Source organism: Heptranchias perlo, chromosome 16 (assembly GCF_035084215.1).
Source record: "Heptranchias perlo isolate sHepPer1 chromosome 16, sHepPer1.hap1, whole genome shotgun sequence".
Classification (NCBI taxonomy): domain Eukaryota; kingdom Metazoa; phylum Chordata; class Chondrichthyes; order Hexanchiformes; family Hexanchidae; genus Heptranchias; species Heptranchias perlo.
In genome coordinates this window covers 21811742-21837995 of record NC_090340.1, presented here as the reverse complement: position 1 = coordinate 21837995, position 26254 = coordinate 21811742, and the positions used below count along the sequence as shown (strand labels likewise).

Below are 26254 nucleotides of genomic sequence, written 5' to 3'. Positions count from 1 at the left end.
GTGTATGGCAACTGCGATAAGGATGATGATGGACTGCAGGAGAACACGGAGACAGATAGATGACACATGAAGGTCAATGTAGAGAAACGTGAAGTAGTACATTTTGGAAGTATGAAGCAATTTATTTTGGAAGCAAGGATAAGGGAGGGAAATACACCTTAAGTGCCACCCCATTCATTATAGGAAGGATATAAACGCAAAGGAAAGTGTGTAATGCAGATTGACTAAGATGTTACCAGGGTTGAAGGGTTACAGTTATGAAGAGAGTCACGAAAAGTTAGGCTTTTTACCCTGGAGCCGAGAAGGTTAAAAAGGTGACCCGATACTCTAACAGAGATGGAATTCTTCCATCGGTTGGCGAGATGGTAATAAGACAGCACAAAATTAAGAACCAAAAGGCGAGGTTAGAAACATTAAAAAGAGCCATTAGAATATGAAATTCTTTCCCACAAACCATTGCCGAGCAGAATCAGTGAGTATTTTTAAAGGGGAATTAGTTGTGTGATAAAGAGGAATGTTAAAGGATACAGGGAGCGAGCAGAGAGTGGGATTAGAGTAGATGGTTCACGTGGAGAAAAACACTGATGCAGACTTGATGGGCCTAACGAGCTGTTTCTGTGTTGTAACTTTTTACGGTTCTATGAAACCAATATGAGCTTCTGAATAGTTTATTTGTGTCCCTCACCTCCATTTTAATATCTATGCACCCTCAAATAGGTATCCCATGTGCCACCTATGCAGTATAGCCAAATAGATTATCAGTTCCTAGGCCTCTGCCAATGCCTTTCTTGAGTTGGCAACTGGAAAGTAGGCAGCGAGGGTTGATTTACCCTTGAATTTCTACTCCTTGTCTGTATCTTCTGGGCACCGAGTGTATTTGTTTAATTCCTCGATGTGCTACTTCACACTAGTGAAAATATTCCCAAAAAGTTCTTCAACAATTTTTATTACATAGAATGTACAGCACAGAAACAGGCCATTCGGCCAGATTGGTCCATATTGGTGTTTATGCTCCATATGAGCCTCTTCATCTAACCTTATCAGCATAACCTTCCATTCCTATTCCTAATATTAACTGGGATGCAAACAATGTGAAGGGCATAGAGGGCATAAAATTCTTAAATTGCATTCAGGAGAACTTTTTTAGCCAGTACGTAGCAAGCCCAACAAGAAAGGGGGTAGTTCTGGATTTAGTTTTAGGAAATGAAGCTAGGCAGGGGAAGGAGTAGCAGTGGGAGAGCATTTTGGTGGTAGTGATCATAATTCAGTTAGTTTTAGCATTGTTATGGGAAAGGACAAAGATAGAACAGGAGTTAAAGTTCTCAGTTGGGGAAAGGCCAATTTTACTAAGCTGAGAAGTGATTTAGCAAAATTGGACTGGAAACAGCGACTTGAAGTTAAATCAATGTCTGAGCAGTGGGAGGCATTCAAGGGGGAGATTCAAGGGGTTCAGAGTAAACATGTTCCCACAACGAAAAAGGGTGGGACTGCCAATTCTAGAGCCCCCTAGATGTCAAGGAGCATACAGGGTAAGATAAGGCAAAAAAGGAAAGCTTATGTCAGACACCGAGAACTAAATACTGCAGAAAGTCTAGGAGTATAGAAGTGCAAGGGTGAAATTAAAAAGGAAATTAGGAAAGCAAAGCGAGGGCATGGAAAAATATTGGCAAGGAAAACCCAATGATGTTTTATAAATACATTAAGAGCAAGAGGATAACTAAGGAAAGAGTAGGGACTATTAGAGACCAAAAAGGTAACCTATGTGTGGAGGCAGAAGATGTTGGTATGGTTCCTAATGAATATTTTACGTCTGTCTTCACGAGAGGGATGATGCAGACATTGTTGTTAAGGAGGAAGAATGTGAAATATTGGATGGGATAAACATAGTGAGAGAGGAAGTATTAAGGGGATCAGCATCTTTGAAAGTAGATAAATCACCAGGGCCGGATGAAATGTATCCCAGGCTGTTAAAAGAAGCAAGGGTGGAAATAGTAGAGGCTCTGAGCATCATTTTCCAATCCTCACTGGATACAGGCATGATGCTGGAGGATTGGAGGACTGCTAACGTTGTACTGTTGTTTAAAAAAAGGGAGTGAGGGATAGACCGAGTAATTATAGGCCAGTCAGTCTAACATCGGTGGTGGGCAAATTATTGGAATCAATTCTGAGCGACAGGATGAACCTTAGAAAGGCATGGGAGTAATCAAGGACAGTCAGCATGGATTTGTTACGGGAAGGTCGTGTATGAGTAACTTGATTTAATTTTTTGAGGCGGTAACAAGGAGGGTAGATGAGGGTAGTGCATTTGATGTAGTCTACATGGATTTTAGCAAGGCTTTTGACAAGATCCCACATGGCAGACTGGTCAAAGAAGTACAAGCCCATGGGATCCAAGGGAAAGTGGCAAGTTGTATCCAAAATTGGCTCAGTGGCAGGAAGCAAAGTGTAATGGTCGACGGGTGTTTTTGTGACCGGAAGGATGTTTCCAATGGGATTCTTCAGGGCTCAGTACTAGGTCCCTTGCTTTTTCTGGTATATATTAATGATTTGGACTTAAATGTAGGGGGCATGATTAAGAAGTTTGCAGACAACACAAAAATTGGCCACGTGGCTGATAGCGAGGAGGAAAGCTGTGGACTGCAGGAAGATATCTATGGACTGGTCAGGTGGGCAGAAAATTGGCAAATTGAATTTGATCCAGAGAAATGTGAGGTAATGCATTTGGGGAGGGCAAACAAGGCAAGGAAATACACAATAAATGAGAGGATACTGAGAGGTGTAGAGAAACAGAGGGATCTTGGAGTGCACGTCCACAGATCTCTGAAGATAGCAGGACAGGTAGATAAGTTGGTTAAGAAGGCATATGGAATACTTTCCTTTATCAGCCAAGGCATAGAATATAAGAGCAGGGAGGTTATGCTGCAACTGTATAAAACACGAGTTAGGCCATAGCTTGAGTACTGCAAACAGTTGTGGTGACCACATTACAGGAAAGATGTGATTGCACTAGAGAGGGTACAGAGAAGATTTATGAGGATGTTGCCAGGACTGGAGAATTTAAGCTATGAGAAAAGACTGGAGAGGCTGGGGTTGTTCTCCTTGGAATAGAGGAGGCTGAGGAGTGATTTAATTGAGGTGTACAAAATTATGAGGGGCCTAGATAGAGTGGATAGGGAGGACCTATTTCCTTTAGCAAAGTGGTCAAATAACCAGGGGGCATAGATTTAAAGTGATTGGTAGAAGGATTAGAGGGGAGCTGAGGAAACATTTTTTCACCCAGAGGGTGGTGGGGGGTCTGGAACTCACTGCCCGAAAGGGTGGTCGAGGCAGAAACCCTCAGCTCATTTAAAAAGTAACTGGATGTATGGACGAAGTGCTGGAAAGAGGGATTAGGCTGGTGGCTTATTTTCAGCCAGCACGGACACGATGGGCCGACTGGCCTCTTTGTGTGTCATAAATTTTCTGTGATTCCTTTCTCCTTCATGTACTTATCTAGCTTCCACTTAAATAAATCTATGCTACTCGCCATAACTACTCCTTGTGGTCACAAGTTCCACATTCTAACCAGTCTCTGGGTAAAGAAGTTCCTCCTGAATTCCCGAGACTGATGAACGGCCCAGCCAAATTGGAATAGTTCCATGCTTGAATGTTTTTTTTAAAAAAAAGAGCTTTATATTTAAGTCCTTTAAAGTATTTTCTTCCCATACGAGGTGAGAACACAAGAAAGCATGAACTGAGAATGATCCTGCTTCTTCCACAGATAATGTACAATCTTCCCGGTCATGAACTCTACCCCATCCATTTAATCCATTGAGGGAAAGTTCTGCCTGAAAATACTCATGATCCCCATAGGTAATGAAGCAAAATGGCCGAATAGTCAACCCTGGCCTGCTGCAATCCAGATGACATTCCGCCATCCCCACCACAGAGTCACATGAACCAACGTATCCTGTGCAGCTGCGGAGCATCCAATCCTGTTCCCACACAAATATTTATCTAACCTTTTTTTGGAAACTCAGCCACAATAACTTTAGCCATCCCAGCTGAGTCAATGAACAGGAAGTCTAATATTCAACGTGAGGAAAAACTTTTATCTGACTGGAGGCTTAACTCATCTCCTCCAGCTCTGTGCTGGCAATCTAAGTGAAGTAATAAATAAATAATAATAATAAAGCTAAACAAGGTTGGTGAGCTGCAGGCGCAAATAGCCACATGGGAATATAATGTTGTGGCAATAACGGAGACCTGGCTCAAAAAAGGGCAGGATTGGGTACTAAATATTCCTGGATACATGGCTTTCAGGAAAGATAGGGAAGGAAAGAAAGGAGGGGGAGGGGGTGGCAGTATTGATTAAGGAGAATATTGCAGTGCTGGAGAGAGAGGATGTCCTTGAGGGGTCAAGGACAGAATCTATTTGGTTAGAGTTAAGAAATAATAGAGGTGCCATTACACTACTGGGGGTAGTCTATAGGTCACCAACTAGTGGGAAGGTTATAGAGGAGCAAATTTGCAGGGAAATTACAGAGAGGTGCAAGAACTATGGAGTAGTAATAATGGGGGACATCAACTATCCTAATATAGACAGGGAAAGTAATAGTGTAAAGGGCAAAGAAGGAGAGGAATTTCTGAAGTGTGTTCAGGAGAACTTTCTTGATCAGTATGTTTTCAACCCAACCAGGAAGGAGGCATTGCTGGATCTGGTTCTGGGGAATGAAGTGGGTCAAATGGAGCAAGTGTCAGTGGGGGAACATTTAGGGAACAGTGATCATAGTATCATAAGGTTTAGGTTAGTTATGAAAAAGGACGAGAAGCAATCTAGAGTAAAAATACTTAATTGGAGGAGAGCCAATTTCAGTGGGTTGAGAACAGACCTGGCCCAGGTAAACTGGAATCAAAAATTGGCAGGCAAAACTGTAATTGAACAATGGGCAGCCTTTAAAGAGGAGATGATTCGGGTACAGTCTAGGTACATTCCTACGAGGGGGAAAGGTAAGGCAACTAAAGCCAGAGCTCCCTGGATGACGAAAGAGAGGAAGATGAAGCAGAAAAAGGGGGCACATGACAGATGTTAGGTTGATAATACAAGTGAGAACCAGGCTGAATATAGAAAGTAGAGGAGAAGTGAAAAAGGAACTAAGAGAGGCAAAGTGAGAGTATGAGGATAGACTGGTGGCTAACATAAAAGGGAATCCAAAAGTCTTCTATGGGCCCATAAGTAGTGAATGGGTAGTAAGAGGAGGGGTGGGGCCGATTACGGGACCAAAAAGGAGACCTACGCTTGGAGGCAGAAGTATGGCTGAGGTACTAAATGAATACTTTGCATCTGTCTTTACCAAGGAAGAAGATGCTGCCAAAGTCACAGTAAAAGAGAAGGTAGTTGAGATACTAGATGGGCTAAAAATTGATAAAGGAGGTAATAGAAAGGCTGGCTGTTCTTAAAATAGATAAGTCACCCAGACTGGATGGTATATATCCTAGGTTGCTGAGGGAAGGGTGGAAATTAATAGTCACTTGGACAAGTGTGGATTAATAAAGGAAAGCCAGTACCAATGTTAAAGGCAAATCGTATTTAGCTAACTTGATTGAGTTTTTTGATGAGGGTAATGCAGTTGATGTTGTGTATATGGACTTTCAAAAGGCGTTTGATAAAGTGCCACATCATAGGCTTCTCAGCAAAATTGAAGCCCATGGAATAAAAGAGGAAGTGGCAGCATGGACACGAAATTAGCTAAGTGACAGGAAACAGAGAGTAGTGGTGAACGGTTGTTTTTCGGACTGGAGGAAGGTATACAGTGGTGTTCCCCAGGGGTCAGTACTAGGACCACTGCTTTTTTTGATATATATTAATGACATGGACTTGGCTGTACAGGGCACAATTTCAAAATTTGCAGACGACACAAAATTTGGAAGTGTAATAAAGAGTGAGGACGACAGTGATAGACTTCAAGGAGGACATAGACAGGCTGGTGAAATGGGCGGACACATGGCAGATGAAATTTAACGCAGAGAAGTGCGAAGTGATACATTTTGGCAGGAAGAACGAGGAGAGGCAATATAAACTAAATAGTACAATTCTAAAGGGGGTGCAGGAACAGAGAGACCTGGGGGTATATGTGCACAAATCTTTGTAGGTGGCAGGACAGGTTGAGAAAGCAGCTACATTACAACAGTGACTACACTTCAAAAATACTTCATTGGCTGTAAAGCACTTTGGGACGTCCTGAGGTCGTGAAAAGCACCATATAAATGCAAGTCTTTCTTTCTTACAAAAACAAGGAAGTTTAGTTGAACATTTATAAAACACTGGTTCAGCCACAACTGGAGTATTGTGTCCAATTCTGGGCACCACACTTTAGGAAGGTTGTAAAGGCCTTAGAGAGGGTGCAGAAAAGATTTACTAGAATGGTTCCAGAGATGAGGGGCTTCAATTATGTGGATAGACTGGAGAAGTTGGGGTGGTTCTCCTTAGAGCAGAGAAGGTTAAGAGGAGATTTGATAGAAGTGTTCAAAATCATGAAGGGTTTAGATAAAGTAAATAAAGAGAAACTGTTTCTACTGGCAGAAGGGTCGAGAACCAGAGGACACAGATTTAAGGTGATTGGCAAAAGAACCAAAGGCAGACAAGAGGATAAACTTTTTTTTTAAAAACGCAGCAAGTAGTTATGATCTGGAATGCACTGCCTAAAGGGTGGTGGAAGCAGATTCAATTGTGGCTTTCAAAAAGGAATTGGATAAATACTTGAAGGGATAAAATTTACAGGGCTACGGGGAAAGAGCGGGGGAATGGGACTAACTGGATTGCTCTTGCAAAGAGCTGGCACGGGTTCAATGGGCCGAATGACCTCCTTCTGTGCTGTAACCATTCTATGATAATTACTTCTACGACGTTTGTGGCTGTCAGCATTCTAAAGACTTGTATCATGGGCCCGATTTTACCAGGGGTGCGGGTTCCCCGCTGCTGGTCTGCGCGTCGGGCGGGCTGCGCATGCGCAGTAAGATCTGTCAGCTGGAAGCGCTCTATTTAAAGGGGCAGTCATCCACTGACAGATGCTGCAAGAAATAGCAAAGATGACTGCATGGAGCAGCCCAGGGGGACGGCTGCTCCCAGTTTAATGATCCCTCACCCCAGGTATCAACACATGGGGTGAGGAGGAGGGGGAGGACAGAGATCTTCCACCTGGCGGGCGGGAGGAAGCGGCCCGCCTCTGCCACCAGGAAGGCCTGGCTCGAGGTGGCAGAGGGGGTCACCCGCACCACCAACATATCGCCCACCTGCACACAGTGCAGGAGGCGGTCCAATGACCTCAGTAGGTCAGCCACAGTGAGTACACGTAGTCTTTCCCCCTACACTCCGTCTGCTACGTCACTGCCCCCACCCCACATCTCCTTCGGCACTGCCAACACTACTCTGTCACATCACCCCTCATACCCACTCAAACCCCATCCTCATCTTACCTGCACCTACTCACCTCGCCAGTACTCATCCCGCCACTACCACGCAACCCAATCCTCATACAATCTCATGGCTCTATCCCATACTCACCCTCTCGTGCATCTCTCTCACGGTCAGCCTCACTCAACCTGCCACCACCTGTGCTGCAGCCACAGGGCATGCATCACATATGTGCAGTAGGCAGCATAAGGCAAACGTGTCGTGAGCATGAAGGGGATGCACAAGGGTGTTTGAGGGTTTGTCATGGTTGTTACTTCTATTGAATTTCAGAACAACTCACATCACACATTATATTGGCACCACTACTGCCATGTCTTCGCCAATCCTGTCCGGTTTGTGCAATAAAGCCCACTCCTGGGTATCACTATGAGGACCCACCACTGATGCCACCCATTGTGTCACTACAGAGTGGGTGTAGGTGTATTTGCAGGGCTCTTCTGCGCAGACGACAGAGACATCGGCGATGTCCCCGGTGGTACCCTGGAAGGATGCGGAGAAGTTCGGGAGGGCAGTGGTGACTTTGACACTGACAGGTAGGAAGATGGTGCTCGGGCCAGCCAGGAGCAGCTCGGCATGAAAGAGGCTGCAGATGTCCACGGCTACATGTCGAGTGACTCTGAGCCTCCGTGTGCACTGCTGCTCAGAGAGGTCCAGGAGGCTGTGCCTCGGTCTGTGGACCCTGTGGCGAGGGTAGTGCCCTCTGCGACGCATCTCTCTCTGCGGTAGCCCTCCCTCCTGCTGTACAGGTGGATGTGTCACAGCACTCTGTTGTGGAGCTCCACGTGTCAGAGGTGGATGGCGTGGATGGCGAGGCTGGCGAGGCTGGTGATGCTGTTTGCCCTCTGAGGAGGTCATGACTGCAGCTACGGCGGCCCCCATCCGCAAGATGTACATCTGAGGGGGTCCGCAAGGTAGGTACATGTCTCCGGACCCCGGGGTAAGTGTGCAGGTTGGTGACTTTGACCGTCAGGAGGAGGGTGGTGGAGGCCAAACTTTGTCCCAAGTGACAGAGTGGCCTCCTGCAATGAGTGAGGGTCTCCCCCACCCAACCTGTCAAATGGACCTTTGCAGCTGCCACAGGCTGACAGCTGCAACACGTCCATTCGATCTGGGAGTGTTTCCCCCAGTGTGTGAAACAGTCCCATGTTGATCCAAAATCCCACATAGTCCCTTAATCAGGTCAGTTAATGACCTGAAATGGCAAAGTAAATAGCGTCAAGTGGCATCCCGCTGGCTTTAATTGCCTGCGGGATTCCCACCAGAGGGGGCTGCGCGCGCACGCCCGCGCATCAGCGGGGAACCCGGAAGTGGGCGGGATTGAGGCGCGATCCGGTCCCGCTCTTCCATTTCGTAATTTTCGAGGCCCCCCCGCCGAGAACGTACCCGAGAGCGGATGCTAAAATCGGGCCCCATGTCTCCCTTCAATTTTCTTCAATGAGAACTTTTATCTTTGAAAAATTCTCCTCATAAAAAGAGCCCCAAATCCCAGAATCATCTCGTTATTCTTCCCTGAACCCTTCAGGAGAGTTCCACCAACAATCTGTCCTGCTGCCTTTTTCCTTGTTTTATGGTGTGTTCAATGCAACAATGTCCTTTTTAAGATAGGGTGGACAATATTATAATGTTAAAAAGGGACCAGTGAGGAGGTTATTTGGCCATTCCTACATTTGAGAAATGAGGAGGAAAAAATTGCAATTGAACAGCAATATTTAAAAATGTAGGTATTTTAAAAAAATACCTCAGGCCCTGCTATTACAGTTAACATCAGTGGGATACATCAGTGAAACACAAGACAGGCCTGTTGTGAGCAAGCTCAGAAGATAACGAGCTATGACTGTAATGTTATGAACTCAAAAGGTCTGGATAAACTTCACTGAAGAATCTTTCACACTCACTACTGTATATAATTACTCCATGTGTCAGTCTGGTCGGATAGGCTCAGGCAAAGCCTGGGTCTGTACATGCAAAAGTACCTCTTACAAAGCGTAAATGCAAGATGATTTGATGGAAATTATTATAAAAATATTTAACTACAGGGCAAGATAAAGTAAACAGGATTGGGCGGATTGCAAGCCAACCAGCTGCACACAGCATGTCCCAACTTATACACGAGCACTGCGCTGTGAGGTTGTATCTAACACGTCACTGCCTCATCCACTCAGCTTGATAAAGAAGAAGGAACCCAGTAATTAAACAGAACAACAATGATCACTTACATTTGATCACTTTTGGCTGGGGGTGAGGGGGAATTAAAAACAGACTGGCCTATGCATGTTTGCCTGTACATCTGTGTGGAATGTTTTGTTATATATTTGCTGGAGAGGCTCCTTTATTTGTTTTTAAACTTCTATTTTCCTGTTATTCATTGTCTTTTCTCTCTTAACTTATTTTGTATTTCTCCTTTCTTGCACTTGGAGTAGTTTTAATCTTTTGTATTTACTGTTTTATTGAACTTTTTGTACTCTCAACCCCCCGTCCCCCTCTTTTATCCTCTAATGCCATCATTTTGGTTCTTGTTTTCACACATGCAGGAGCCCTAAAGATATTTTTAGGGCTCCTGGCCCAACACTAACAGGAGAGCATGTTGACGTGCAGAAAGGTGTACATAGCAAAGAACAAACAGAATAGGTGGCAGACTGGGATAATTCAAGAATTGTAAACAATTTTACAACACCAAGTTATAGTCCAACAATTTTTATTTGAAATCTACAAGCTTTCGGAGGCTTCCTCCTTCCTCAGGTAAATGAAATCTACAAGCTTTCGGAGGCTTCCTCCTTCCTCATTTACCTGAGGAAGGAGGAAGCCTCCGAAAGCTTGTAGATTTCAAATAAAAATTGTTGGACTATAACTTGGTGTTGTAAAATTGTTTACAATTGTCAACCCCAGTCCATCACCGGCATCTCCACATCATAATTCAAGAAGACACACAAACACACCAAATGGTGGATTTACTGTGGGAAGTTTTAAATGTTAGTTTTGGGGGGGAATTGTTTGTGCTACTTTAAAGTGAGGGATATCAGAATACAATTGACCATGTATAGCCATGAAGAAAAAAAAAACACAGCATGAAGCTCTACACCCTGCTCTATCTATACACCTTAACACAAAACTCAAAACAGCATCCTTCATTAATTGGTGTCCAAGCGTTTAGTTTTCATAGACACCTAACATGGAGCCTTAAGAGGCCACATTAAAAAAGTTTAAATCCAAGTTCTGTTAATTTACATCTATCTTGAGTTGTTGACACTATCTAGGGGTTCTGATTTAGGATTTATCCACCAATGAGGCAACAGAGCTATAAACTGCTCCTTCCAAATTGCCAGCCTCACAAAATTCAAACAGGATAAACCTGCGACAAGAAATAGAAGTGCAATATAACAAAGTTCTCAGGGTTTGGGGCGTTCCTTTGGACACCCCTGCTCTACTAATCTAGGGTACCATTCCCACTTCTGCATTCCTTGCTACATTGGATCAGGATTGCCAATATTAGGAGCAAACTCATTAGCAGACAAGAGTTAATAAGGGGCGACTCTGTCATATAATAGCCTCTATCTGTAGGTTGGTGTAAACTTCAGTGAAGAAACCTCCAGACCCACCATCCTAAATGATTACCACATATCTCAATCTGTTCAGTCTGACTCAGTCAACCTCCTGTGTTGTCTCAAAAGTTAAGCTGCATTGATAGAAATTATTGTAAAATCACACCTAAAGTGCTAAATAAACAGTGCTCAACAAAGTTTTGTGCTATACACTTATGGCTACAATGAAGTTCTGCTAAGGTGGTCTCTCTCTTATTCCAATTAGGAGTGTCACAGCCATTAGAGTGACCTGAAGTTACCTATGGCTCTAGCACTGATTGAGCATGTCAATGCACTATGTGCTGTGGCAGCAAACCAGAAAGGTCCAAGTTTGATTCCTGGTGTGTGATCTCAGTTTGGCAGTAGTGGGGGTACTCAGGGTCCCCATCTTAGAGAGGGAGACATTTTCTTAAAACAAAAAGTCAGTCAGGGTCAGTGCCTGAGGGAGTATTGCTCGGACTGTATGCATTAGGCCAGCATCAGGCATGGCCGCCATTCTCCATACAATGGAATTATTCACTATCCAGCCCACTTGGGCAAAAGTGTGCAGATGCCCATAGAACAGTAACCCAACAAATGAGGAATAAGGGCAGAAAAATTAGAGGGAAGAAGGGAATCACAAATTGAGTTTGTTTGTTAGAAAAGGCCAATATTTCAGAGTCTACCCAGTGCAAGTAGAGACAAAAAGGAAATGGTTTTCACAATGCTCATCATGAAGAGATAAGAAAAGTTCAAATGTTTAAAAAGACAGATGAGGGAAATCAAATGTAGCAACCTTCTGGTGGGGAGTTAAATGCATATTTCTCACAGCAAAGCTTCTGTTAAATATGTGTCCTTTAAAAATAGTTCACTTCCTTTCCTTCCTCTAAGTGAGAGCAAATGGTGGGTTGTAGCAGACCTGCTAGTCCTCAATTGCACCTTCTACCCATATTGGAATGATAATTAGCCACTAACTCAGGCAGCCTAAAAAAAAGTGAGAAGACTATTCTAAGATGAGAACTAAAATAACTAGGAAATACAGCACAGAATTGACGAGAAAATGGAGTAATATAATGAAAGGACTGAGTTGCTGAGGGTTTAGTTCCCTTGAAAACTGATGAATTGGAGGCTTGCAATTACGAAAGGAGCTCTTTACTGTTACGGTCCCAGAGAAATTACCCCTCTGTTCAGATAAATACACACAGCTACTTTGCCAAAAAAAAATTATCCTTGGACTAGGATTAATATACATTTAGGGAGAATATATATTGGAATCTATGTTGGACTCGGATTTATTTATCAGCACTGTTTATTTAAAACAACCTGTATTTACTTTGTACAATACACAGAACTGTATTTAAAATTATCTCCATGAATTTTCAAACACATTGTGGTGTTAAGAATGAGTGACTATCAGAACTCACAGTCATTCTTCCATACAAGTACCCAAACAAAACTGGATTTGATTTCATAAAAGCTACTTAGGTATGATGTGCTGACTGATTCGTTTCTTCGATGCTCCAGAACATTAAGCCACGTTTACAACCTGCAGCTGAACTGGTTCCAAGAACAGCTCTTAAACCAGCAAAACAATTAATAAAGGGTGATGCTTTTACACCACTTGCAAATAATGCAGCTGCAAACTGTGGATAAAAGAGTGGATTAAACCCCAGGGCTTAATTTATTGCTTGTTTATTTGTGAATAGTGTTTAATTGGTCCATTTAAAAATCCATGTCATATCCCAACAGCTTCTATGAAATTAAATCCCATTGTGTTTGGCTGCTCAGATGTTCACAGTGCAGAATATTCACATTCATTCATTCCTCACAACAGGGCACATTTGAAAATTAAGTGCATGGAGACTATCTACATAACAACTTCAAATGCAACTCATTGGATGGCAAGTACTTAAGGATGTTCCAAGATGTGTAATGAGGTGCTTTGCAAATGTGAGTTATTTCTGTCAAACAGCATTCCACAATACACATACAGCCAATTTTCATTAAACAGCTGTATCCATGCATATGAGGAAAAATCAGCGTAGTTGTCATGAGCTTTGGCCATTCCATTTACCCTCCCCATAGTGGGTACATAATTTCAACCAGAGCATCAGGAGGACACACCAAGTTACAGCAAGATTTTCTCCACAAGGTCATATTAAGAGGCTGTTAGTCTGGATTATTTTCTTTCACTTCAATTTTCCGGAACAAAATAAACCCATTAGGCCCAACTGGACCATCCATATTTAACAAAGCTACCAACTCTCTTGCACTCGGCAGGAATCTGTGCTTTGGAATTTCAGTCATATAGTTTTAATAGAGGGCTTTCACTGCCACAATGAATGCTGGGATAGCTCCACCTCCATAGGGTGCTCTCATTTTCCAAATGAGAAACAGCAAAAGAAAACTGCATTAACAGCACTGGCGCCCATAGCCAGCTGGGCTGTGAAGAAAGCAAAGGCACAAACAAAAGGGCAAGGAATAAAGGAGCGAACGCGAACACGATTAAGACCAATTATTCCCATGTTTCTGTTGCACTGAAGGCTGCAGTATTGCTTCTATTTTCATAGCAATGCAAGAGAGGGCCTACTTGTATTACTATGATGTTGGGGAAAACAGGGCTCCACACATAACATTTAAAAACATGCAAGAACACTGCTAACCGGCCTTCCACTCCCAAAGTGATTTTTAATGTTTGAAACTAGGAAGAAGATGGTCAGTCCCCTTAAATCTCTAAAATGTGATAGAGGCGCAGCAGGCTGCCAGAGGCTGTTTAAACTTTAAAACCTTACTTTTATTGGAGGGGCTTTGCAATGTTTGCTTTAATACTACAACCAATATCCACCCTTCCCAGTGCAAGACTAGCTGATTGGCTGAAAGTGCTTCCTCGTGTAGTTCCCAGATGTGACTTAAGACGGTCTAATGATAATGGAAGAAAAATCAATGACACAAAACAGTTACAGCAGTAGTATTGGGCTGCAAACTCAGATTTGAGACAGAAACTTGCAGTGTTAGTATTGTAGTAGTCTAAATATACACCAGGCATTGTTCTATGACTATATATGCAGTAATTTTCAATGAATCTCGACACTCACCTGACGAAGGAGAAAGCCTCCGAAAGCTTGTGATTTTCAAATAAAACTGTTGGACTATAAACTGGTGTTGTAAGATTCCTTACATTTGTACACCCCAATCCATCACCGGCATCTCCACATCATAAATATACACACAATGTATAATATGCATACATACATACGAACAATATAGAAATACTAACACTAAGGTTTATCAGGGCTATTACTGCTGATAGCAGCAAGGCTTTAGCCCAACTACATCTGCCTCAGTCATTCAGTCTTCTTCACGACACAATTAACACTTTTTGCAGACAGTGGAAGACAGCTCTCACTACGATACTGCCAGGCTGCCTATATCACACCATTTCCACCCCCGTCTGTATTTATAATCCTACACAATTAAACATGTTTAGAGAGCAACAACCCCCCTCCCCTCCCAATCAGGGAAATTTCTCAGGTCGACATTAACAAGGTCTGTTACCTTGTTCAGCTTTTAGTGAAATGCTTCTGGAAGACCTGACTAGCATACATTGACAGTTTTACAAGGAGGAATATTTCACTCGATCTTAAATTTGGAGCCCTTTGTATGAAGTTAATTACTCCTACAATCCCCAGGATGAAGTGTAGAATTATATCATGTTACCCTCCACAGGGCTCATTCAATTTGTTCAGTCCCCCACCCCCGCGCCTGCCCCCCTTGATTTTCTCACATTATCTCCTGAGGGCATGTACTCCTCCTGAGGGCATGGTTCCCACATGTACTGGACATCCTCTGGTAACTTGCCCAAGTGGCCATTTTTCTTTTGCGCCCCTAAAATCCTGGAACTCCCTACCTAACAGCACTGTGGGAGTACCTTCCCCACACAGACTACAGTAGTTCAAGAAGGCGACTCACCTTCTCAAGGGCAATTAGGGATGGGCAATAAATGCTGGCCTTGCCAGCAACACCCACATCCCAGGAATGAATAAAAAGTGAGTGGATGTCAGGCTATTTAACCATGGAGGTCAGCACAGCCGAGCCTGTTATCATCGTATGCGCCCAATTTCCTCGTTTGTGCATTTTCCATTCGAACATACGAGAATGACAGACAGGAGAAGACACACAGGTCCATTCAGCCTGTCCCACACAACTTCAATGCCTTGCGCATTACAATATATGCACTCCCCACCTCACCTGAAAGCCAAGCAGTGGGATTCCTATGAGGAGTGGGAACCCTGGCTGGTTTTTGACCCATTTAGCACAGAAGCCTAATCATAGTGACCCTACTGCCAGCCCAACTTACTTGGTGTGGAGATGCCGGTGATGGACTGGGGTTGACAAATGTAAGGAATCTTACAACACCAGGTTGTGGTCCAACAGTTTTATTTGAAAATCACAAGCTTTCGGAGGCTTTCTCCTTCGTCAGGTGAAGTGTGGGATTCCTTGAATGTTACCGCATTTATAGTCAGAGAACAATACCTGGTGATTACAGATAATCTTTCCAACTGCCCGTTGTCAAGGCAATCAAAGTGTTCAGACAGAGAGATGTTACATACAGGACCACCGAATATACAAACGGCCAGAACAAAAGACAGAGAGAGAGGGAAACACCCGAAAGGAAGAGAAAGAGAGAGAATGACCCGTTGTATTAAAAACAGATGACTTTTTTTCACTGGTGGGGTTACGTGTAGTGTGACATGCTACATACGCTACACGTAACCCCACCAGCGAAAAAAAGTTATCTGTTTTTAATACAACGGGTCATTCTCTCTCTTTCTCTTCCTTTCGGATGTTTCTCTCTCTCTCTCTCTCTCTCTCTGGATTTTGTTCTGGTTGTTTGTATATTCGGTGGTCCTGTATGTAACATCTCTCTGTCTGAACACTTTGATTGCCTTGACAATGGGCAGTTGGAAAGATTATCTGTAATCACCAGGTATTGTTCTCTGACTATAAATGCGGTAACATTCAAGGAATCCCACACTTCACCTGACGAAGGAGAAAGCCTCCGAAAGCTTGTGATTTTCAAATAAAACCGTTGGACTATAACCTGGTGTTGTAAGAATCCTTACATTTGTCAACTTACTTGGCACAGATTAGGAGATTCAACTGGGACCTTTCTGACCTGCATGGCTGAGTCCCACACTAGGCAGAGCACTTCCCAACTGAGCCATCATGGGGTGGGTGGAGAGAGAAAAGAAAGAGATTATTTTAATAGCGCACACAGTAGTAACCCCTCACACTGAATTTGTAAAGGCAGGTTTACTGATGTGGGACCTGCTGCTTGATGTGGGCCACCTCCTTGGGTGCTCAGTCGTTGAGTATATTCAAGGCTAAGATAGACAGATTTTTGGACTCTAGGGGAATTAAGGGATATGGGGATTGGGCAGGAAAGTGGAGTTGAGGTCGAAGATCAGCCATGATCTGATTAAATGGCGGAGCAGGGTCGAGGGGCCGTATGGCCTACTCCTGCTCCTATTTCTTACTGTCTTATGATGTGGAGATGCCGGTGATGGACTGGGGTTGACAAATGTAAAGAATCTTACAACACCAGGTTATAGTCCAACGGCATCTCCACATCAGGTTATAGTCCAACAATTTTATTTGAAAATCACAAGCTTTCGGAGATTATCTCCTTCGTCAGGTGAGTGTGGGATTCGAAACGCTCAAGGAATCCCACACTCACCTGACGAAGGAGATAATCTCCGAAAGCTTGTGATTTTCAAATAAAATTGTTGGACTATAACCTGGTGTTGTAAGATTATTGTCTTATGTTCTCCTTGACTGCCAGTACCTGCAGATGGCTTTCACTCAGACAACACTCCATCGCATGTGTGAGCTCCTCAGTCGCATCTCCTGAGAAAAGCTCCAGTCTCTTGCTTCCCTCCACCAGATCAACGTGGCTTTATTCAGTTACAATCTTGGAGTACGGTCAATCTCTGCAGCAAGTTGCCAGTACGTGTGGCGAGCATGGGAGTCGCTGCGAGCAATCAAAAGAAAGCTGAGCAGGTTCCTGCGAGCAGAAGATGTCTTGAGTTACAGGAGCTGGGTCTGCTGGCAAGGACTAGTGAGATCAGTCACCGTGGTCTCCTGGAGCTCGTCCGATTGCTTTCAGGAGAGAGAGAGAGGAATATCGCCTCTCTTTGTTTCCCAAATTGACACGAAGTCTTTCTTTCCCTGAGTTCTGAGGAAGGGGTCTATAACCGAAAAGGTCAATTTTTGTTCTCTCCACGAATGCTGACTGACCTGCTGAGAGTTTGTTTTCTGTTTTTGTTTCAGATTTCCAGCACCTACAGTACGTTGCTTAGGGCATTTTCTTGCCTCTCCCAAGAGATTGCGTGACTGCAGGGGGCAGGGGTTAATGGTTAATGGTGTAAGCTGCACCAGGTCTGGATGGCACAGGCTTGATTTCTCTTTTTCATATCTACTTACATTTTGATTTGAAAAAAATAAAACAGCCCAGTGCTGCAACCGAATTAATACACTGTCCTCATATTCTCAGATGCTGAATTATAACCTTACCCTGCAGTGCACATCAATTTACAGAGCACACGCTCCCTTGATCAACATGCACTTGAGCAATTCTACTGTGTTGATTAAATCATTTGTTTGGGAAAAAGCACAAAAAAAATCAATTCCCATATAAAAATTTACATTTATACAAAGTGCAACTGCACGTTTCTGCAAAATTAGCTTAGGCTGTCATTTTATCAGGGAAAAACAGAGTCAGTTACAGGTGCCAATTTTATTAGAACGTTACCCAGTGATTCTACGCTCAATGTAAATGTAAAAATTCTGGTGTCGAGATGCCAGCTACTAGTTATGCTGCAGCTGGCACAACACGAGACCATGGCTAAACCATTCTTTTCTGCTGTCACACACACGTTTGGAATGCAAAAGATCATTATGGACCGAGATTTGGATTGCTGCCACTACACATAAGCAGTACAAAAAAAAGAGTATCATAAAATGACAATGGTGATAACACCCAATTGCTACATTTGTTGAAGTTTCCCTACAGAGCTCCAGTTTTCAGCAGGATACGGCAGACAAACAGGATCAGAATGCTCGAACTGTACTGCAAAAATCTTCAAAGGGAAACTGGACTCAGTATAAACAAAAGATTGCTAATGCTGGAACTCAAACAAAAACAGAAAGTGCTTGAATCACACAGCAGGTTAGGCAGCATCTGTGGAGAGAGCAGACAAGTTAACCCTTCAGGCGTGGGCCTTTCGTCAGAATGGACTTTAAAAAGAGTGACCATCTTCCTTTTTAAAATATCCACATCCATAAAATTATATCAATGTTGGAAGTGAGATGTGGGATTCACCCATATCCTTAAAATGATATTAGACTGGTGGTCTGATATAATTTCAGATGTATCAGAAACACACACACTAGGCTGACACTCCAGTGCAGAACTGAGGGAGCGATGCCCTGTCAGAGATGCCGTCCTTCAGATGAGATGTTAAACTGAGGCCCCAACTGCCCTCTCAGGTGGATGTAAAAGATCCAACAACATTATTCCAATAAAGAGCAGGGGCATTCTCCTGGCCAACATTTATCCTTCAACCTAAAACAATTGGGCATTTATCTCATTGCTGTTTGTGGGGTCTTGCTGTGCCTGATTTAGCTGCTGCATTTCCTACATTACAATTGTGACTACACTTCAAAACATAATTCATTGGCTGTAAAGTGCTTTGGGACATCCTGAGGTCACGAACGGTGCTTTACAAATGCAAGTTCTTTCTTATCTGAATATAATTGGCTCCCCTGCCCTATGCATCAAGTTGTCCCTCTTAAACAAAAATAAAGAAATCAATAAACAGAATAATGAAATGGACCAGATTGAAGTATTTTGCAAAAGAAATGCTGAATTTTCCAAAGGATGCATACATGTCTAAGGAGGGTCCCAGAGGGTGTACGGTGTCCAAACAGCCAAATCCTTAAGTGCTCAAATATCACAGTCTGACATGTGGGGCCCACGGAACAGCTTTTGCAGGGGGCCCCCCCAAAACTATTGAGTCGGTCCAGTTTCTGCTGTGTTTTTACCTACCAGGCGTTTAAAGAATGTGATATTTACACTAGCTCGACGTTAGCTGGTAGGTTATCTAGAAACAGAATAGCAGTGCTAAGGTTCAGGATGTGGACTTCAAAACAATGGACAGCTAAGAAAATAAACTTTTACTGTTATACACTTAGGGACCATCCATCATTTTCAGAGTACAGGATTGTTCACCGACTATTAAAAGGCATGCAGTAAATTATATAAGTGCATAGATAAGTGCCCTCGCCCAAAGTACTTTTTGGAAATTATGGAGGTTCTCTCAACAAATATGGTTACCACAGGAATAAATAGTGAGTAATCCTATCTTCCAAAGCACAATATGTAGAAAGATTTACAGGTTAGTGTCGTGACTTTTTAGTAGAAAAAAAATCATAAATAAAGTGGGTGGAGCTGACTTTTAAGATTTAGAGACAAATGTTCCCTTTATTTAACCAATGTAAGGAATCTTACAACACCAGGTTATAGTCCAACAGTTTTATTTGAAAATCACAAGCTTTCGGAGCTTACCTCCTTCGTCAGGTGAGTGAGTGATGCTTCACTCACAGCTTTCCTCCATCGTCAGGTGAGTGATGCTTCACTCACTCACCTGACGATGGAGGAAAGCTCCGAAAGCTTGCGATTTTCAAATAAAACTGTTGGACTATAACCTGGTGTTGTGAGATTCCTTACATTTGTCCACCCCAGTCCATCACCGGCATCTCCACATCATTATTTAACCAAAGCGCTTCTAGAAGTGATCTTGCTGTATTCTGGCACTGCCAGTGTTACGGACCCTTTATAATTACATATTGCAGGGCAGATCACACAGCGCAGTACTACAAGGTAAGGGGCACAAAGCAGCAGAGCCTCATAGTAGGCACCACACTATTGTTTCCCCTGATGTGCAGTGGTTAAAGCTACCTAGCTAAAAGGAAAAGATGCAAAACCAGTGATCTGTGTGCGATTACAGTGCTGACCTCATCAATCATGCAGAATCCAAATCTCCAACACAGAGTTGAGCAACTGAGCAAAATAAAAGCCCACACAGCTCATCTCCACTTTGAAGGTTTAAATATTTTCAGAACCCATGGCACAAATAATACTCAATTAGGTCAATTAGCTCCAACCAAAAAAATCTGCACCTTTTTTGCATTTATGGAAAGGCAAGATGGGTTTAATGGTTTGCACCATTCCCTAATAGTTTGGTTCCAGCGCGAGTGCTTTGGGTTTAGGATGTATGGGCTTTGAATGTTCTCTGCATACAAAATTTAAGGGAGAAAACAATTCCAGTAACGAGAGCGGGATGTGATCTCAATGAAATATCAAAGCTTTTAAATAAACTGTTACCATTCCTGCTACAAGTTATATTTTAAAATGTAAATGACCACACATTCTTTCCAGTAATCAGAAGGAATAGGTAATGAGGAAAACAAGGAACCAAATAAAATGTAAGGTCTGGGACATTACATTAAAAAAGTATGAATTGCATTTATATAGCATCTTTCACAACTTCAGGATGTCCCAAAGCGCTTTACAGCTAATGAAGTATTTTTAAAGTCGGTGTTGTAATGTTGGGATCAGGGCAGCCAATTTGCACACAGCAAGGTCCCACAAACAGCAATGTGATATTGATGGGATAACCTTTTTTAGTGAATGTTGGTTGAGGGATAAATATTGGCCAGGGCACTGGGCGAACTCTCCTGCTCTTCTTCAAATAGCGTCATGGGCAGATAGGGCCTCAGTTTCACCAGCAGCACAGCACTGGTGTCAGCTTAGATCACATGCTCAACTCTCCAGAGTGGGGCAGGATCCCAGGACCTTCTGAATCAGAGACAAGAGTGTTACCACTGAGCCAAGCTCAACACCATATGGAAAATAAACTTTCAAACTACACCGAAATGAGGCGGTTATTTCGGAAATTGAATTTCTTATATTTAAAAAGATCCTGGGGAGATATTTGCCTATTGGGATGGCACCGTTGTATATTTACTGGTTTATAATCAAACAATCGAATGCCCACTAGTCCATAATCAAATGTAATCGCTACACATCACTTTAAAATGGTAAAACAAACACGCGGAGACCGGGTCACATGGGCCTGGGAGTGAAGTATTTCCCTATCATAATTTGCTCCCAATGGAAACCAACTTGGGGGCCACGGATCCCTTCTGCCTTGTATCGAAACCTCGGGTTCACAGTTTAAACTGAGCAAGTGCACGTTTTTTGTTTTGCTTTCGATTACATGATCTTTGCTAATATGAAGGGATCATAACCCTGCAAGTGAGTCTCTATCTAAAAGGAAGGGTGCGTGCCTCAAGTAGGTGATACCGTTCACAGCAGCCTCACACTTTTAACAATCTGTTTCCAAAGTAACGTGAAGCTGAGCTACCAGAAATCTCCCGGACTTCGCCCGGTGAAATACTGACCATCCTAACCCCAACTCGGAGTTAAACTCAACAAACATCGAAGGAATGATCGTTATTAACTCTACTATAACACCCTACCCCGTGTCAGATTGTACACCCCTCTCGGTGGTATTTTCTATTCGTATGTAATGATTGAGTCAAGTTCGATTCTAAATCACATGTGCAATTAGCATATTAGGGAGTCAATCTGTGCGACTCCTTCCCTTTAAAAGGCACTGTACAGGTGTATTTCGGCGATATTATTAACTCGTCCATCATAGCTTTCAAAATCAAGGCGGTTTTCACCGGGTGAACTCGCCAGTCAATGAAATTAGCATCACACACGACAGGGAAAGTCCGGTGGAATAGATTTAGAAATTGTATCTACTGAAGAAAACAAAACTAAGTGGATCCTCACAAGTTAGAATTGCGTTGTGCAAGTACCGAAACACAGTTCTGGACATGTTGCAGATTGGTCTTTTACAAGCGACTTTCATTATATTAACCAGCGTAAAAAAAAATGCAAAACTAATGCCCTAACTAAACTGTCACCAAGAACATAAGTGGTACACGGGCGAGCGAAACATGGAAGGAAATCAGCAATACCGCTTCACATTTTAATATTTAACATTCGCTTGATCAAACACCACATGTGCTGTCTCCGCACCTACCTCCCGCAGCTCTGGTTAGTTCGCGCTCTCTATATACGTTAAATCCTAGCGGTCAGGAAGTTGTACGGTTCCCATACGGCAACAAAAGTTAGAGTAGAAGTTGAATTTGTCACGCACAAAAAAAAAAGCAGCCCGTCTGATGGCGGCTGAAATCCACAAACAAAACCAGGCGCCGAACTTGAAATTGACCAAGGCGCCTCCGACTCGTCAGTTTCAGCTCCCTCAGTGCGCCGGGTACGAAGCGGCTGAGATGTCACCGTCTCAGCCCAACGTCAATTAGCATTTCCTCCGCTCACTGCTCAGTCACATCGCCAGCAAACTTCCGACCATTTATTTCCAACGACAACTGTGTGTAAAAAACACACACACACATTTCTGAGACTCCGCCTTGTTATTTTTGAGTGGAAGGCGTGCTCGTTTCTAACGGTACCGGAGGAGCAATCCTGCTCTCCTGTGGTAACTGAACGGCAATTGCTGCTGAGAGAGAGAGAGAGAAAGTTGGTCTTTTCAGATGCTGCCTATTCATCAGTCATATGCATCAATGTAAAGACATTGCGCTCTGTCAATGACGGTGTTACAGTTGCAGGTGGCGATTTAAAGTCATCTCAATAAACACAGCCACTACAATAGAACATTTTAATGTGGCGTTCGCGCCGACGTCCCCCGATGTTTTGACAATTTAATTCTACTTCTACTAATTTAGCCCCTAAAACAACTCTGCCGTTTACAATGGGGCTAAAACAATAGGACGCTTCCTCGTCTTGTGTATTGAACACGTGTCTGTGTATATGGAGCTGGAAGGTTTAGGGGGAAGGTTAGCAGCGAGACTTATAATCAAGATTGCAAACTAATTCAGTGAATGCATTTTTATGCATCTAAACAGGTTAATTTTAACCTCTATCCAATGCCTGTCACTCCCGACGATTGACAGGTTCAGCTCTATTATTGCAGCGTGCGTCTGCATTTATCACGCCGTACTAACATTGTATTGACAAAATGCAGCCAGGCTGACCAATATGGTTAAAAAAGCGATTGTTTCCCGAACAAATAATGAGGTTTGTGACTCCGGAGCACGCGAGTGACAATATTTGTGAGGGTTGTTTTGGGGATTTCTCGTCACTGCAACAAGGCAGAACTTGGGAAAGACTCGCACCCCGCCGTTACACTCGTACCCACACCATCATTCCTGCAGTTACGCCACAAACTATACGGAATAACCACTATGGGGAAATGATGACGTTCACCTGAGGAAGGAGGAAGCCTCCGAAAGCTTGTGAATTTAAAATAAAATTGCTGGACTATAACTTGGTGTTGTAAAATTGTTTACACTATGGGGAAATGCAGCCAATGTCTGGCATGCAATATCTGCCCACAACGCCACTTTCTGGAACCTTTTTCTTGAGCGAACTGGGACTGGATGGAGCGAATTAAATTAAACAAAAATGGTCTTTCCAGCCTATAAGTATATACTGTACGTATATATATCTTTAACGTCCCTTTCACATTCTCTGAAAGAGACATGAAAAAGTGGCAAACCCTTTCCATTTATTTACAAACACACAATATAATAAAAAAACAATTAGAAAGGCAAAGAGGAATTACGAAACGAAAATATCAAAGAATATAAAAAGAAATTCTATAGACACATAAATAACATAAATAACAAAGATGGGTATAGGGCCACTAAGGAATACACAAGACAAATTCACAGGTAATGATAGTAAAATAGTAAAAATATTGAATAGTTACTTTGCCTCAGTTTTTACAGGGGAGACTAACAAGGAGGACATGACATTAGAAGAAATCAAAAAGGATAAAGACATTTAAGATAGAAAGGAAGGAGATAATTGATAAACTAGTCAAACAGAGAGGATAAGACCCCGGGTCCAGATGGATTGCAGCCTTATTGAAGGCCTTTTGAAATTCCATGGTCCAAAGAGTTCTGCGACCAGTGGGCACTGGAGGGACTGGAGTGCATAGTCAACATTAGCAACAACATTATTATTTAATTTGATAAATTTCCTTTATCTTTCATATGATTTGGGTGTTTATTAGTTCTGCCCCTCTAAAAAGGGGGCACTTTTGTTAGATTTCTTTAATATGGGTTGATAACACTGGGGCAACCCAACGTCTCCTCAAGGGTTTAATTAAAAGAGGCACATTACAAAAAGGATATAGAGGCACTGGAGAAAGTGCAAAAAAGATTTACAAGGATGATACCAGAACTGAAAGGGTATAACTATCAGGAAAGACTGAACAGGCTGGGACTCTTTTCTCTAGAAAAGAGAAGATGGAGAGATGACCTGATAGAGGTCTTTCAAATTATGAAGTGATTCAATAGGGTTGATGTAGAGAAGGTGTTTCCACTTGTGGGGAAGTCCAAAACTAGGGGTCATAAATATAAGATAGTCACTAATAAATCCAATAAGGAATCCAGGAGAAACTCCTTTACTCAGAGAGTGGCGAGAATGTGGAACTCGCTACTACATGGTGTGTTTGAGAATAGCATTGATGAATTTAAGGAGAAGCTAAATAAGTACATGAGGGAGAAAGGAATAGAAGGATGTGTTGATAGGGTGAGAATAACTAAGTTGGGTGGAGACTCGTGTGGAGCATAAACACCAGCATAGATCTGTTGGGCTGAATGGCCTGTTTCTGTGCTGTAAATCCTATGTAATTCTATGATCTAAACCTGGTTGGTGCATTATTGTTTCCCTGGCTTGTGACATGTGACTCACATGACATACCGTCCTTCTCTTTCCCCAAACAAAAAAGAAAGTTTGCACAATGCTTTAATATATACAAATTAAAGGCAATTGTTCCTTCATGAAGGCACAATTGCCTTTAATTTGTGTATATATTCCAAAGATTGTCTCTTCCCGTTCTTTCTTGGGCTGGGAGCCCTTGACCTTGATGGAGGTTTCTGCTAATTTAGTATGTCTACTGCTAATTCCGATAGTTAAACTGAGTCTAACCAGCATGCGAACCAACGTTGAAGGAACAATTGATTGTTGTTCCACTCTATTTGAACAAACAATATACTGTGTAATACAATAATATGGGGAGGGAGAGGAAGGTGAGGTATATTCCCCAACCAGATCTTTAACATGGCATGAGATTAGTAGCCGCTGCCATTAATTCATCATTGTTCCTGTTCCCCATACCCTAGTTCCTCCCAGGGAAATAATATAGTAAACAAGTTGCATTTCTGTTGCACGCCTCACTTACAGCAAGGCGTCTCAGAACATGTTACAAGGGGGTGGATGCGGAGCACAAGGGAGGATGGGGGGGGGGGAGGAAGAGAGAGGGGGGAAGGGAAGAGAGGGGTGGGTGGGAAGAGAGTTGGTAAATTGAAAGAATGATCGATAACAAGGCTCTTGTGTAATGAAAAGCAAGTTAGATCAGAACGTTTTCAGTTGAACAATCAGTTCTGAAATGTGTAACATTTGCATGTCTAATCATTGTTGTTATGGTTTATCCTGTTGTTGCTTTGGCCTATGTGGGCAGTAAAGTGTGTGTGAATGTGATGTGAAACCTTTGAGTGAACGTTACCAAACAATGAATCCCACAAAAGTAGCATTCAATCACACGCTATCAAAAAGTCTCTCGAACTATGTCTTTAAACACCCCATGTGTTCCCCCCCCCACCACCAAAGAGTTATTTGTCTTCTGTGGAACATTTTCCCCATGTACAAATCATAACCAACTGATAGGAGAAAAAATAACTTTCCTTTAGTGCTTTTCGTCGCTGCTTCTTCCAAAGACATGCCTGAATTCCAATGGAACAAAGCACGTCCCACTCCCAATATATATTAGCTTATTGTAAACAATTTTACAACACCAAGTTATAGTCCAGCAATTTTATTTTAAATTCACAAGCTTTCGGAGACTTCCTCCTTCCTCAGACATGACTGACAATATGAGCGGACTAATATATTGGTGGGATAGCCCTCTGTTTGCGAATTCAATGAAAACATCAATCCATTTGAAATAAACAGGTTGTTAAAATAACACACGGGAAGCTATACCTTATTTTTTAAGGTATTTAAGATTATGAAAGAGTTTGATAG

At 42.7% G+C, this 26254-nt stretch overlaps 1 protein-coding gene across 1 annotated transcript in view; it reads right to left on the bottom strand.

Annotated features, from left to right (window-relative positions):
• cpne2 (copine II) overlaps nucleotides 1-22547 on the bottom strand; it is a 202152-nt gene extending 179605 nt beyond the window's left edge. Inside the window, exon 1 of the mRNA XM_067997780.1 lies at nucleotides 22185-22547. The gene's annotated coding sequence lies outside the window, so the exon portion shown is untranslated. The remainder of the gene's footprint in view (nucleotides 1-22184) is intronic.
• Nucleotides 22548-26254: the final 3707 nt, after the last annotated feature.